General features: G+C 35.5%; 1 protein-coding gene across 14 annotated transcripts in view; it reads left to right on the forward strand.

Annotated features, from left to right (window-relative positions):
- The window catches only part of B3GALT1 (beta-1,3-galactosyltransferase 1), a 520641-nt gene that overhangs the window by 391640 nt on the left and 112105 nt on the right, over positions 1–16896 (forward strand). Inside the window, exon 1 of one of the 14 annotated variants that reach the window (XM_019727355.2) lies at positions 16517–16693. The exons of the other annotated variants lie outside the window; for them this stretch is intronic. The gene's annotated coding sequence lies outside the window, so the exon portion shown is untranslated. Of the gene's footprint in view, positions 1–16516; positions 16694–16896 lie in introns of those variants that run through there. 14 annotated transcript variants of the gene reach the window in all.

Consider the following 16896-nt stretch of genomic DNA (forward strand, 5'->3'; position numbering starts at 1 on the left):
TTTTTTAATAGGTTTTATTTTTTAGAGCAGTTTTAGTTTCACAGCCAAATTTAGCAGAAAGTACAGAGATTTCCCATATACCCTGTGCCCCCACACATGTATATCCTCCCCCATTATTGACATTCTCCACTAGCATGGCACATTTGTCACAATTGATGAACCTACATTGACACATCATTACCACCCCAAATCCATAGTTTACATTAGTGTTCACTCTCGATGTTGTGCATTTTATGGGTTTGGACCAATGTTTAATGGCATGTAGCCACCATTATTAGATATTATTTTTATTCCTATTTTACAGCTGAACAGACTAAGGCAACGGGAAGTCTCACAGCTGGTAATTGGCAGAGCTGGACTGAAAGGGGTCTGCTGGATCTATCCATAAGGATGTGACTCCTGTGAGGGCAGATTTAGGAGAGTTGTTGGGTGAGGGTGCGAAAGGAACATAATTTTCTTATTAGCAGGATCTCTGGAGGCAGATGCATGCGAGGTATCAGAGCACCTACACATTCACTTATGAGGATGACACCCTGCATGTTGCTCATCCAGGCATTTTGCTCCAGTGTGCTCTTAACCATTAGCAACCTACTTCTTCGTGCCTCATTTATTTAAGTAGTTCCTAACTTTCTAAACCCATTTTCATTGAATACAGTGTGATTGCCACAACAGCCCTATAAGACATACTATCTCCATTTCATAGACTAGCAACAGAGGTACAGAGAGATTTCAAATGATGTGCCAGGAGCACGAAGCTGGTTGCTGGTAAAGTCAATATAACTCAGGATGAGTGTTCTACTATTGAACTTAACATTCTTCAGAATCATTCATCTTTGGCTCACATTTCCACCAACAACTCTGATGGGGATGCTTTACTGTGTCTCTGATGTTCTTGAGAAGAGCTTTTGTGGTGATTGATAGGATCCATGAGACCCTCTCATCTCCTCCCCTCCCCGAGTGTGCTAGGCACAGGCCATTGATATGGTGGTGTTATTGGACTAACTTCACTTGAGAGCACGGCATTTTGCCATTTCCTGGTTTAACCCAAGTAATATTACCCAGCTTTCAAGGCCAGGAAAGTAAGAAGCATGCAATGTGAGTTCAAGGTCATAGAGTGAGTCAGAAGAGCTTAGAAGTTCTTTAGCAACATGTCATCCCCCCTTAGGCACAGGCAGGAGATTTAACTCATTGATTTATTGACATCTGAGAGTCATATTTACAGGTCTATAAAAATTACCGTGTGCTGCAAGGATTCAGAAATGTGAGTCCAGGGTATGCTCTGCTGAGTAAACTGTCCAGTGATATTTTCTAGAGCCAATCAGTAAGAAAGTAAACAGGTTGGTCCAGTCATTATTCACTCAAGCCAGGATAGAAAGAAAAAAAAGTAGCTGGTCTTTGATTTCATTTCCTATCAGTTTATAAGTTTGTTTGCTTATGGCTGCTGCTGTAACATCAAGTTAAAGCAATTTCCAGGCCATTACTGCTCTAAGGCAATATGAACTTTTCAGTTGTTGACAAGACATTGCCTGGATGTATTGGAGACTTCAGAGATTACCCAGACATCAGCAAAAAATAAATTGTATGAGTGAGAGTCCCATGCATCATGTGAGTCCTTGGCCAGGAAATCAGCAGCATGATCCATTTGCTCCTGAGTGCACTAGAAGTCGTGCAGGCAGTCCCAAAGCTGCAAAGGCCACACTTAAAAAGTGCTCACATATAAATCTTAGAGAACTGAGAATAAATTATGCAAGTTTCTCTTTTAAAATTCCCTTCTTTTTAACAATCCAGTTCTTCAAATATCATTCCTGGTCCTCTTTTCTATTAAATCAAGCAGATAATGTAAAGAGGAGACAGAGCGATGCACTGAAAGTCCATTGACTGACTTCTTTTTATCATATTTAATTCTTCCAGTTTTTCTCTTTCATATGTGTTTTTCCATCCATTTTTCTTTGCTTGACTTTCAACTATTTTCAAATACCTTAATAATTGCCATTGGTGTGTCATTTTCATTTTTAATATGTTCAGTATTTTATTTCTCTTCTCTTTCTGCTTATGCTGCCATCATCTTCTCATTCCTTCATGTAACTGAGCTTACACATGGTTTTATATTTTTAAACACATTACTCCAACAATATTCCAACTGTCTCTGGAAAAAGGAATAAGTCTTAAATATAAATCATCCTGAGCCAAGTGATAGCATGTTCAAGCAAGGCATTAAATCCCTACTTCCAATTTCCAAAATCACACTGAGAAATAGCTTAGGTCAGGTAGAGAGGATGTGGCAAAGGTGAAAAATGATAGTAAGAAGAGTCTCCGGTTTTATCAAATTTTGCTTTTTTTATTACTTTGGACTTGCCAATAAATTCTGGGAGCCATGCCTTTTTCATATATTTCCTTGATCTCTGCTAACTCCAGCATTTGGCAGATGAAATTCCAATAGACTGTCTAGAGACCTCTTGCCCCAACAGCAGCTAAATATCGCAGTTGGCCAACCACAGAGCAAGAGCAATGAGGGTATAAATTTCAATCTATTTCTACCTTTGCAATCTTAGCAGGAACTGCTTATATTTTATAATATGTAGAATAATATTTGAGAACTGTTTTTCCTGGCTCAAAGCTCATGTAAAAATAAGGAAACAAACACACCCATATATCAGTGAAGAATGAAAAAAAGTGTTGAAGACAAGAAGGGAAAGAAATAATGTATGATGGTTCACTGAGCCTCTACTCTGTCCCAAATGCTTTAGATATATTAATTTAATTTTACAATTATCCTATGAAGTGCTTACTACTGTACCTTTTAAAAAGACAAGGCATAGGATGGTTAAGTAACTTGCCAATGGTCACACAGTAAATGTAGAATTGTATATGAATCCAGATGATAAAGACAATAAAGAACAGGAAAAGGAAGGCGAAGGAGGAGGAAGAAAAGAAGTAACATTCACTGAGCCAGACCCTGTGCTAAGCATTTCATATACATTATTTTATTTACAGCAGTTTTCTGAAGTGCCTATTATGACTTCCATTTTATTTATGAGAGACCAAAGGATAGCATAGGTAGAAAAATCTGTCCAAGTTACGGAGCTACTGGGTGGAAGCTCCAGGATTTGAACAATAGCCAATAACTTCAGATCCTACACTGACAACTCCAAATCCACATGCTTTTCTCTATATAACTATGTCTCTTGAGACATTGGAAATGGAAATTCAACACCAAAAATATATTTTAGTGCCATGTTTAAGAAAAGTGAAAATTCTGTTTCATTCAAGATGTGAATAACATGTCAGTGTAGCCCAAGTACTGGAAAGGTTATGTCAAAAGATAATTCAGGATGCCTAGCAAGTGTTCCCTAATATTTTGTCATCACTGCAGTGCATGTAGGACTCCTTCAGAATGTATCGGGGAGTCAAGGTAGTATTGGTGAGAGAAAGAGAGAGCCATCTTAAAATTTCAGGGTCAGCATATCCAGTTAACTCTATCACTCATGTAGAACTAGCAGATCGCTGTTGAGTTGGATTGATAAATGCAAACAATTGCATGAACTCAATTAGAATAAATTCCAGATATTAGGATTCCAAACTGAATAAAACCAATTAACTTATAAGTTCCTTTTACGGGATTGAATCACTTAAATGTCTTTCCTTTGATAAAACTATTCTTATAAGCAATGCAGATTTAAAAATGTTGTTCCAAAAATTATTTTCCTTTTAACTCTTTTGATTTCCTTGTCTCTCACAATGTTAATTTTGAATAGGTAGAGAAGTATGGACTTAGAGGAACTTCCATTAATTAAATATTTACTCTGTCCAGGCACTGTGCTAAGTACTTGCATTCTGTTATGTGAGATAAGTACTGTGTAATGTCTATTAAGTGGATGAGGAAACAATGGCTTAATGAGATTAATTAATTTTTCTGTGTCACATGACTAATAAACAAGGCTTCAAACCCAGGTCTTTCTGACTACAGAATCTGAGCTCTTAGTTAATATTCATTGAATTCATAGGTAGTTAAATCATCACATTCAAAAGGTGTGGATTCATAAATCATGTCATTATGGAAGGGTCATGTATTATTCAGTTCTGGATCTTACCATTTAAAATAAAAAACAGATCAATTGGGGTGTGCTCATGGCCCACAACCACTTCAGTTGAAGAGGGACCTTAGGAGCCAGCAATGTTTAGCCAAGAGAAATCTCAATATGGTCCTGCCTTCAGATATTTGGAGAGCTGCCTTGAAGTGAAATGAGCCTATGAACAGAGGGGTCTGGAAGAGACTATTTTCAAGGTTCTCTGACATTTTAGGTTTCTATGATATGTTCTTCATGAATCCAAGGGCTAACTATGTCTTAATCAGTGAAGGCAGCTATAACAAGATACTGTAGATTAGGTACCTTAACAAACAAACCTTTATTTCTCGTGTTTCTGGAGGCTGGAAAGTCCAAGATCAAGGTGCCAGCAGAACCAGTGCCTGCTAAGGATACTCTTCTTGGTTTGCTGTTGGTCATCTTCTTTTGTATCCTCACATGGCAGAGAGCAGAGAGAGTTCCTCTCTTCCTCTTATAAGGACACTAGTCCCATCGTGGGGGCTCCACTCTCATTACCTAGTTGCTTCCCAAAGGCCCCAGATCTCCATACTATCTCATCAGGGTTTCAGCATAAAATTTGAGGATGGAGGGAGACACAAACATTCAGTTCATAGAAGAGGAGAGCTAGTGGAAGCTACATGTCAGTTTAGCTTGAAGAAGAATTCTCTACTAGAGCAATCTAATGGTGGCAGTTGTGCCTCAGGCTCAACCCATCATTTCTATTTCTAGCATAGGTCAGAAAAACAGTTGGCAGGAATTTTGGAAAGGAAATTTAAATATAGGGTGATTGATTAAACTATATGCCTTTTCCAGACTGGAGAGTCCATGAATTGACACACAAAGGCTTAAAGGTTACAACCCCACCCCTCCAAAAATTGTGCTACAATTTCTGAGCCTAAGATCCCATGCTTCTTCTACTCATCTCAAGAAGCCTACAGTAGAAAGGGAGGACTACAGAGAAGAACTTATAATGACAGTAGTATAGGTCTCAGCTCTTGCACTTGAGTTCTAAAATGGCACGGACAGGATTGTAAGAAAATCCGTACAATTATTCACAATAGCCAAGACGTAAAAGCAACCCAAATGTTCATCAACAGATGAATGGATAAACAAACACTCTACACTGGAATATCATTCAGCCTTAAAAAAGAGTGAAACCTCGTCATATGCTACAACATGGATGAACACTGAAGACATTATGCTAAGTGAAATAAGCTAGTCACAAAAAGATAAAGATTGCATGATACCACTTATAGGTGGCATCTAAAGTAGTCAAACTCTTAGAAAAAGAAATGTGAGTCCCAGAGATTAGAGGGAGGAGGAAGGAAGAAGTTGTAGTTCAAAGGGTATAGAATTTCAGTTTTGCAAGATGAAAAGTTCTAGAGATCTGTTGCACAACAATATGAATATACTTAACATTACTGAACTGTTCACTTAAAAATGGTTAAGACGGTAAATTTTATGTTACATGGTTTTTACCACAATAAAAAAAATAAAAGAAAATCCACGTAAGAAATAATGATATAACTCGTAAGAAAATATTTTGAAAAGAAAACTCCAGTCGAGTTTTAGGGAACATAAATAATAACAAATTACAGAGGTCACATTCCTAATTGATAGGGAATCTTCCCTGGTTAAATGAAACTATATGCAGATGTGGGTTAATGAGTGAAAATTCAAAATAATTGATATGATTGAATTCATTTCTAAAATGCAATAAAATTAGTCTTAATGATAAACACAATGAGATTGATAAGACCCACTCAACAAATATTCTGAAGCTGGGTTCAATTTTATCTTTAGCCTTTCTCAAGTGATATTTTTCAAAGAAGAAGTCACTACAGTGGTGTTCTTTTTATATGTTTTTGTTTGTTTGTTTGTTTCATTCTCAAATACCCTTAATGTCTTCTATATGGAACACATACACGTGGATACACAAGCACATAAAAAAATAGTTTAGAATCCCTCTCCAGAAAGACAGGGTTACAATTCAGACCTCTGAGAACAGAGGTTTCAAATAGCACCTTGAAGTTTCTTAGCCTTTCAGATACCTAGAAGTTTCAGAGAAAAGTCAACCTCTCCCTTCTGATTGTCTTCCGTTGTTTGTTGTTTCCATTATAGGACCAACTCTTGTCTATATTTGAAACCAAGAAACAATTGCCTTTAAACTCCATATGTCCCTAACATCTTCCATTTTCTGACATTCACCATTTCCAGGTTTCCGTTGATAGCTCTTGTATTGAAATGTTTAACTATTAAGACAGTATAATAAGCAGTCATTTCTTTATGGTTAGATGTGAAATGGTCTGTCTCTTGAAAGCGCAACCTACCCTAGTTTTCAGTTTTATGATGGTTAATTCCGGATCAGATTCCATTCCACCTGCCCTTCTTGCTCTAGGTTGGGTTGATTTCTTTTCAGCTGCCTAAACTATAACAATTGAGAGTATGCGATGAAAGATAAATTAGTTATGATTCTAAACTGCACCCTATCAAATGGGGAAATTTTTAAATAAATTATGTGCCTAACTTTTTTCTAAGCAAATATAATTGCTAAACTTCTAACTCACATATAGTTCTGATGTAACACATAGGATAGCTTGATGTAGTGATAGAAAGTTTAAGTAATCTCTAAGATAAAAGGTCAGAGAGCTATCCATAAGAAGTAGTCACTTCCTTGGTCTAAAGAGGGAAAGCATGGGGGGAAGATGGTAAAGATAGGAATCAGGAAACATTTGTTCATTGGCCAAGGCTAAGGACTTTTGCTGAAAGCCTCTGTCAAAAGGATTGTGGTCCAAGTGGCTTTATTTACTTTGTGTTCTCTTCAACCACCTATTTTCTAGGTATTTAGCATTTTTCTCCCTTCTTTCTGATTCTAGTCTACCTTATATTCTCCATAGTGCTTTCTCCACCTAACATATAATACATTTATGGGTTTATTGTCAACCTCCATATCACTAGACTATAAGCTCCCTACTGTTTCAAAGATTAGCCCATAGTAGGGGGTTCAATAAATATTTGTGAAATGAAGGAATGAATGAATTGTGAGACAGCCTTTATTATTATAATCCACATTGCATTAAAAGTGATTCTATTGGGGATACTTATAGAGCAACGTGTTTGGCACTATACAGATGAGGGTAAATGGAACACATTTAATGATTTCTCTGAGATGTCCAGTTTTCACCATAGATGGATGGTACCTACAATTTCTCTCATTTCATGCCGGAAACTGAAGCATATATTTTCATGCATAAGTACAGAATTTTCTGAGTTCTTTGTCTTATTTCTTTCCAGGAATGTTAGTACATGCAGCTCTTGAACACTAGTGAAAACACTGTGTAGTGAGAGGTCTTTGGCCCATCTTGCCTTCTTGAATTGGATGCAAAATAATAGTCCACTTTCGTGGACTTTTTTAAAATCAAAGTCAAATCTGACAAGTAAAACAGTAACTATTATAGAATTATAACAAATAACTTTATTATTTTTTATTCTTTGCAAATGCATTATGGGAGTAGGCCACATAGTAAATTGCAATTAAAAGGGTACAAAGTAGAAATACCTTTCCTGGGTGGCCAGTTAGTTCAGTTGGTTAGAGCATGGTGCTAATAACGCCAAGGTTGCTGGTTCAATCCCTGCATGGGCCACTGTGAGCTGTGCCCTCCTTACAAAAAAAAAGAGAAATATCTTTCCTGGCTACCCTTCTAAATGATAAAAAGGAACAGATAAGATAATCTCCATAGCAAATACTCTGAAAAATAAAATATTAACAATAAAAACAATGAAATATATAAATAAAAATTTTGCTAAGAATGGTTCATATATATTTGATCATTTTTAGGTTTTGCCCAGTATCATAATCTCTGTTCAAAGCCAAAACCTGCCTTCAGACCCCATTATACAACCAATTATACTTTATTCCCTTGGTGGACACTGTGGTGGGCTCTCAACTTTTATTCCCACTGGCAAATATTCCAGTTTTTCTTCCAGTCTCTGAGAGGAGTTTCCTTTTTCCCTGACTCTAGGAGTCATCGATTCAGGGGTGAAGGTAATGAGAATGGAGAACAAGATATGGAAAAGAAGCTTCCTTGCTCTGTGGCATAGCTTCTGGAATTACTCTTATTTATTTCTCTTTGTTATGGGCAGAGACTTCTGTAGCCTCTGAAGTTGTTAGCAGCCAGTTTGTACCTATATGGGTGATCTGACACGCCAGAAGGTAGAGTGAACAAGCAAAACGAAGGTGGGTGTTAGATAACATCATTAGGACCAAGTTTCTCTTGTGAATCAGTGTATCTGCTTCATTGTTAATATCAGTGTAAATTGGATGTTTGGTTACTTGTCAACAGGCACTTCCTGACAAATGAAATTGCTTTCTTCAACAAACATTCACAAAGAATCTACTAAGTCTTCGGCTGTGTCATCCAAATGTAATTAAGATCTCTTTCATGCCCTCAAAGAAGTTACAGTCCGGTAGGAAAAAGAGAAAGTAAATACCAAGAAAGTGTGATGATGAGGTGAGAGTGATCCATCACAGATGCAAGCAGTAAGGGGTAAAGAGAATTTTTAAAATAACAAAATTGACTAAAAGTCTTCTTTTTATTATCACTATGTACTGTCAATTCTATAATAAATAATGTCAGTGCAGTGATAAACTCTCCTCCCACCCAGGAGGACCATCCCCACTTCCTTCAGCCCCCAGACCTTGTATGCCATTGTTAAATGACTACCTATGAGTCACACTAAGTTATCTCTACAGCATGAAGCTCACATTTACAAAAATAAGCCTTCCAAAGAATGCTGCTCTGTGATCATCTGGGAACCAAAATCTTGATTGCAGTAATGGAGTAGATCTATCTAACTATCCCAATGCTGGCAACAGAGAATAAATTCAGTACTGTATGAAGGCAACTTAGGAACTAATTGAGACTATATGAAGCTACATAATGGGACAAGGAAAATTATATGCCACACAATATTGATGCTATAACGCAGAGGGCTTTTAATTTGTCCTTATTAAGGAATTGATGGCATTTCCCAGCCAGGTATGGCTAAGAGAACAGACTCTAGGAGGGACTCTAGGAGCTCCTGTTTAAGTACTTTAATCCATTGATGCTGTTGTATGCATCTCCCATTCTGGCTGCAATCTAGTCCTTGCCAGGAGGTCATTTTACTCCATCAGTACTTTGTACTCTCACTTTCTCATGAATGTTTGCTCCGTGATTGCTTTAAGTGTAGTCTTTATCCATTATAGTATGAAAGACTGTTGCTTCACCACTACAACGTGGCTATTTCCCACCTGGATGCAGATTACCCTGCAGTGTAGGTACCAGTACCATGGAGTGAGGGAACTGATGCTCGTGAAGTCAGTCCTCACTAGGAGGCTGAGGAAGAGCTGGGGCCTGACAGATGAGAAAGACATTTATATAAGCAGAGGGAGAAAACTGAGGAAATGGTTTAAGAAAAGATACAAGAGCATAAAATGTATTGTGTATTAAATAAAGGAAAGGAAAGCAACAAGACTAAACTATGAGCATGTGACAGCATATGTGAGAGAAAGAAATCTAGTCTAACATTACATCATAGCAGGAAGAAGTGGCATCTAGAACATCATGCTAATTACTTAGAACCTTTTTTGGTAAATAATAAGGAGTCGTGAAAAAGTGTGAATGCAAAAATGATATCATTCTGTTTTTTCCATTTTGTATTATGTAATATTTAAATATTCAAAAATTTCAATATGTAAATTACGAATAATATTATTAATATCTATAAAAGTATCACCAACTTAAAGAACTAAATAATTCTGACACTATTGTGTATGTATTTGATTTCTCTAACCTGCTTTTTACTTCTTGCTCAGAGTTACCTACTATAATGAATTTTGTTTTATCATTTCTTTGCTATTTAAAAAGAAAAAAGATTTAGCATGTATATATCCCTAAACAATCTACTGCTTGGTTTTCCTTGGTTTTGAACTTCATAAAAATTATGTTATACTATATAAAGTCTTTATGACTTGATTTTTCTGTGAATATTACTTTTAAAGTTTATCAGTAGATAGTTTTCATTATAGCTACAGTTCATCCATTTCCATCACAGTCTAATATTCTAATGTGAGTTTGCCATATTTATTTATTCTGCTAATGAAAATTCCAGATGTTTTGTTATTGCAAGCAATCTCTTCTAGTGCACATGAGCAAGAGTTTCTCAGGTATATATACCAAGGAGAGGAATTGCTGGAAGTTACATTTATGAAGGTTCAATTTTGTAAAATAGTGCCATTTTTTTTCTATAGTAGTTAAAACAATTTAAACACCATCCAGCATTGAAATACATCAGCCAATAGCAGCATTTAGTATAGTCAAATGTCTTGTCTTTCTGCCAAATAAGAAAACAACAAAATGTTTATCATTTTAGTGTTGTCTTTCCCTGATTACTAATGAAATTGACAAAAACATATTTATGTGTGATTATATCCTTTTTAGGATGTCTGTTCTTATCTTTTGCCCATTTCTCCATTGAAATGTTTACATAGTTATAGAACTGTTTCAATTTTATACATTTTAAATCAGCTATTGATAAGAATGTTTCCTATCCATTTTGTCTAAATTTCCACGTTATTGCCATAATTTGTCTGAATATCTTTTCATTATATTTTTAAATATTAGATGTATATATAGTTACATTCTCATTTACACTCCAAATATCTTTTATTTGCACCTTCTTTCTTTTTGTCTTTATAAATCTGTCCATCAGTTTATCTATTTTAACAGTTCTTTAAAAAACAACTTTGACTTTGTTGACCGTCTATTTTAATATTTCTTATTTTGCTTATTTTTTTAAAAACTCGTCTCTATCATCTCTATTATTCTGCTTTCTTGTAACTTACTCTGTTTTTCTAACTTCTTAATATGCTGGCTTTGCCACAAGCATGTAATATAGCAAGCCTTCTTTGAGTACTGTTTTAGTATATTATTATCATTCATTTAAATCTTTTTAATTTCTATTTGAAATGTTTTGACTTCTGAGTTATTCAGGAGTGTGTGTTTAATTTCCAACTTCATGGAAATTTTTATGAATCCTTTGGTTATCACTTTCTAATTTATTTGAATTGTCGGAGAAAATGGTTCACATTTACTGATTTTCCGACATTTAGACATTAATGGCTTAGTATGTGGCTATTTTTTTAAAACCTCATGTTTCTTGATAAGGATACAATCTCTAGTTCTATGCAGGGTTCAATAAATCAAGTTTGTTAATTGTATTGCTCAAATATTTTATATATTCATTATTTTTATCTGCTTGATCTATTTATAATTTAAAGAATTATATTAGAGTTTTTCATGATGATGAAAGATTTTTCTTTGTAGTTTTAGAACTCTGGCACTAATTAGAACTATGGTTCTAGTTTTTTCTATTTGTACTGGGGGTGCCAAAAAATGTATACAAGTGGACACTTTGGTCAACGTTGCGCAAGCAGTACTTCGCCGTAATCAGAAGTGTCTGGATGGTGATGGTAACCACTTTGAGCACCTCTTGTAATTGCAGAAGTCAAATATGACTTGTATTCATCTTCTGTTATCTGTATAGATTGAGTATTACAATTTTAATACAGTTTTCCTTTCTTAAAATGTATATACATTTTTTGTCACCGTCTGTGTGTGTGTATTTGTTATTTTATTAGGTGCATACAAGTTTACAATATTATTATAGCTGTCTAGTGAATTTACCCTTTTTACCATTATGTACTAACTCTTTCTATTTCCAAAGTTTTTTTTTTCTATTAAGAATATCTTATATTCTCCACCTTTTTTTTTTTTTTTTCTTTCAATTTTTCTGTTTTCTCACAGGCATGCCTCTTATACACACTAAATGGCTGGATTTGTTTTCATATTCATTCTAATAATCTCTGATTTCAAGTAGCAATTTAAGATCATTTATACTTATTGTGATTACTAATATGCTTGGACTTATCTTTATCATCTTACTTTATACTTTTTCTGTGCCTCTATCTCTGAAACCCCTCTTTTTGCCCCTTTATATTTTGGATTGACAGAGGCTATTTTTTTTTTTTTTTCTTATTCCATTTTTGCCATCTACTGGTTTGGAAGGTGTCTTATCTATATTATTTTAGTGGTTACCCTAGAAATTTTACCATGCATGGTAAGTAAAGTCAAATATTAATCAAAATATTACTTCTACCCTAAAACTAGATGAGGATCTTAGAACATTTAATGTTCATTATTGTTAGTCTCCTAAGTTTCACATGACTGTTTATCTTTTATTGTATTCCCTAAATTGGAAGTTTTTTTGATTATTTATATAGGCAATATTTATTTAGATTCCTCTGCTCATTAAAAAGTTTCTTCTCAACATTGTGTCTTGCATTTCAGACTGTCCTTTTGAGATCATTTTCCTTCTCCTAAGAAGAATATAACTTCAATATTTTCTTAGTGATTGCCTATTGTTAGTTTGTTTTTTAATGAAAATACCTCTATTTTATCCTCATTCTTAAAAGGTAGTTTATGTTGAAAATCATTTTTCCTCAGCACTTTGAAGATATTATTCTATTGTCTTAATGGGTTCCATTGTTATTATTAAGAACCTTATAGTCAAGTTTGCATCCTGTATAGCTGTTCTGTCATCTCCCTCTGGCTATGTTGGAAGCTTCTCTTTATCTTTGGTGTTCTGCAGTTTTGCTAGATATGTCTAGTTGTGTATTTCTAAAAATTTAATTTGTTGTGTATGGTAGGCTTCTATTATATGTAGATTAATGTTTTTCATCACATCTGAAAGTTTTCAACCAAATATTGAATTTAAATATCACATCTCCATTATCTCTAGCCTCTCTAACTGGGGCTAGAGTTGCATATATATATATATATTAGTGTTCTCATATTATTCTCCATATCTCTTCTCTTTAATAATGTCCATCTCTGTGTTTACATAATTATATCAGATCTAAGTCTTTATCTGCATCTAATCTCCAAAATCTCATAAATTGGTTGTAGATGAAAATGGAGAAGTAGAATATAGAATGATTCAGGAATTTAGTAGAGTGATTTCAGAGGTAGAGGAGACAAATTAATTCCTTTCCTAGTTAACTTCTATTAATGACCATTATCATTGTTGTTCTGTTTGCTGTAGAATATCTATAAAACTTACGCTGTACAATTAAGTGAAATTTGCACTTTAAGAGACGTTTTAAATCATGATTGTTTTTTGAAAAAAACAAATAAAATAAGATCTTTATTAAGTTTCAAAGTTCAGTTAAGAAACTTAAGAGTCAATGCAGTAACATGCATTTGAAGGCTCACTGCCTTGATTTACTTGATGTGGAATCATCTCCCAAACCTTCTTGAGTCCTTTACCTACATCTTTAAGAGAGCATGCATGACCTAACCATATTCTGGCCAGCACCATATTCTGTGATGTGTGATTTATTGTTTTCCAAAAATATCAAAAAAGTCATGAGTTCAACAAATGCAACTACCTTCTCCTACTTTTGAGCAAATTCATTTCTTACTGACTTTCTTCCAAAATTCGTGATTACAGAACCGCTTTCCTAACGTCCTTAGCAGTGACAAACTGGTCATATACTTCAATTAATAATAATTTAGTAAATAGCTGTGAGGCACCTGTTTGTCAAAGTTAGTATTTCTTATTATAAACTTAAGATACAAAGGTGCAAGTATAAAATTTGTTTTTAAATTTTGGCACATTATGTTTAATAGCCCTTAAATGTGTTGTGTCTTTTAAGTCCCCTTCCCCACAGGCTATTTTATTCAAAAAGTTGGGTTAATAGATACAATTTGATCTCAGAAGTGGTACTAAAAAGACATTCTGTATATCCAATAGTATAACAACATTCAGATAAAAGAGATACTTCTTTCATTCTGTATGTTGACCGTCCTTCTCCCTCCCTTCCTGCTTCCCTTTCTTCCTTCTTCTCCTTCCACCAAATTCAGAAATTATCTGGAGCCAGTGCGATGACATTTTTTTCTTTTATAATGAGTTCAGCATTTGCCATTGTCAGCATTTGGAGCTTACGTAGATAATAACGTCTTGATTATTCATGGTGATAAAATACTCCTTGATTATTCATGGTGATAAAGGGGGATGGCATTGAGGCAGTGGAAGTTCTCTGCACTGTTAGAGCTGGCAGCCAATATGAGGGGTAGGAAGACTTTCTGACCCTTGATGCTGTCCCTGAAGACTTAAATTCTACCATTAGCAATTTGATCCTTTGGGTTAGGGCATTGGCCCTTATTAAAATGCAAATCCCTCTGGGTCAGAAAATGCCTTAAGCTGCTATCATTCATTAACATCATATGACTAATTTATATATTGGAATCTTTCCAACAGAACTAGCCACCAAGCAGATTTTGTAAGGAGCACTAGAGAGATTCAGTTTGAAAGAGATTCAGGACTAGATGCGGTCACAGAACATCCAAAGAGCAGTAGGAGGCTTTTCAGGCAGGAGAGAAAGAACAATGAAATGTTGAAAAGGCTCAAGAGAAACGCATCTAATTCCCTTTCTCACCCATCCTTACTCCTAGTTGTGAATTTTTTTTAAATGAAGAAAAAAAAATCCACATGAACATCCTATGAACCTAGAGCAGGGGATATAATTCCCTGCATAATTTCATCTGGGATCACATTAGGCAAGAATCTTGGAGAGTTGGAAGCATCAGTAGAAATTACTTTGTAGGTGATCAAAAGCATGAAGGGGACAGAGAGCTAGAGGTTATTTACTATATTTACAGGATTTCAGAACTCATGTAATTCTGATGGTCACTATTAAAAACAGGCACAAAAATTGGTTAAAAGTCTCATATCAATCCAATAGTTATATATCATTTCTCCAAACTACAGTTGGATATATTTGTACATGCTTCCTTTGTCTTTTATATTTAGTAAGCATTTCTAGTGTCCTTACTTGTGTAAGTTTATTGCTAGTGTTCTGTGGAATACAGTGACTAACAAAAGAACCATTCCCAAGTAGCTATCAAAGGGCTTCAAGAAGGAAATAAAGCAATAAATATAATGCAAGATAGACTACAATACAAAGAGCTCTCTGGGAAATACAGGTGCAGCACAATGTCATATACCAGGAGTGTTAAATAATGCTCAACACTTTAGTTATAAATAACCAGTTCAGTCATTGCTATAAAGATTGGCAGTTGAGGGTGACAGTTACTTTCATGCATATCACCTAAGGCAAGCCATTAGTTGTCCACTGAGTTAAGAATTAACCAGAAAATCCTCGGAATTCATCAGTGATGAAAAGAGTCTGCTCTCACTTTTGCTAGAAATTCTCAAAGATCCATCAGTCTTCAAGGAAGGAAACAAAAATTAAATTATCTTTTGAAGCTTTCCTGAGATTATTCCTTCCAGGTCAAGATCCCTCCTTGTCATAGAGTAGGGTTGGGGGTTGGGAGATGCCAAAGTGCTGAAGTGCTCAGACTTTGGGAGCTGAGGTGGTAGTCAGCACCAAAGCTAAGGGGAGTTTCAAAGTGGATAACTGTGTGGAAGTGCATGATCCAGAATTTCAGAAGGAGTAACTTAATGGACCACAAATTAGAAGAAGTCCAGAGGCAGGTACTGAAGTCAGGGTATGAAGCCAGAATTCTATAAGTTAGTTGTATTGGACGCCACATGATAAATGTTCCTGTTTGGAACTTACTTTAATGGGGTGTATGGGAGAAAGGTCTGCGGTCAAACTTATCAGGCCAGAGACTGAGTGGATATTGCCAGTTATTGCCAAAGCCAGTCTTTCTTGGACAAGTCAGCATCTCTACCTTTGTCTTCTCACACTGCTTAATATTCAGTGAGCAAAATCCTTCTTGCAGTCATGTATGCCATATGCATTTACTAAGCAAGTATTGTGTTCTGGAGTCCATGCTGAGTGTGCAAGGAGAGTCAAGTAGAAACGGTTGGTGCTCCAGAACCTAGAGTCCAAAGGGCATGTATAAAACACCTGCCAGCCATACACAACTAAATTGCATGTATTTCTGTGAGGTTGGCCAAAAGCTGGACTTAGAAGTCTAGCTTCAGCTTTTATATAGTCATGATTAGACCTCCCACAGAACTCACATGATTAATGATAAAATCATAGCTCACAACCTTTTCATAGGCTGATGTATTATAACAAGTTGTCCTTGAAGACATATGCCTTTAAAGGACTGAGGAGCAGAAAATAAGTAGGCTGTTTGCAGGTAACATTGAGGGAACTTTTGAATTGTTGTATCTGTTCTCTTGCACCTACATGTCCCATCCCCCAGGCCATCTGTTCCTTTCACTCAAGGATCCGGAATCCCATGGGCAGGATTTTCACTTCTCAATATAGAACTGTGTACCTTACCTCATGGCCCAACTGACTTCCTGAGAATAAATCATTGTCCTTGTATTTCGTAAGAGACAACAAACACTGATTTTGTTGTTAGCATATGTGAGCTTCTGCTCATTCAACAGGCTATATGTTTTAATCACCAATAAATGTGCTAAAATTTCAGGCTTAGAAGGCCCTGAAAGATCAACTTTTAATCAGTTACTGATTGCAACTTGAGGGGTCCTGTGTCCACATTCAAAGCAGTGTGACTTATGCTGTGGTAAGTAACTCCTCTTCATTTGAAGTTTTGAAGTTGTTTTAAATATCTTAAACCAAGTTTCTTCAACACAGTGTCAGGACTGTGACATTGTATGCTAGTTTTACAGCTAAAAGGGTTCTTTAGCAGTGTGTTGAAAGGCAACGTGAGTTCACTCTGAATCTTTGATTATGTTTAATAATTTCACTGTCAGACGATGAGTCCTG

The sequence above is a fragment of the Rhinolophus sinicus genome, linkage group LG01 (genome assembly GCF_036562045.2).
Source record: "Rhinolophus sinicus isolate RSC01 linkage group LG01, ASM3656204v1, whole genome shotgun sequence".
In the NCBI taxonomy this organism is placed as follows: Eukaryota; Metazoa; Chordata; class Mammalia; order Chiroptera; family Rhinolophidae; genus Rhinolophus; species Rhinolophus sinicus.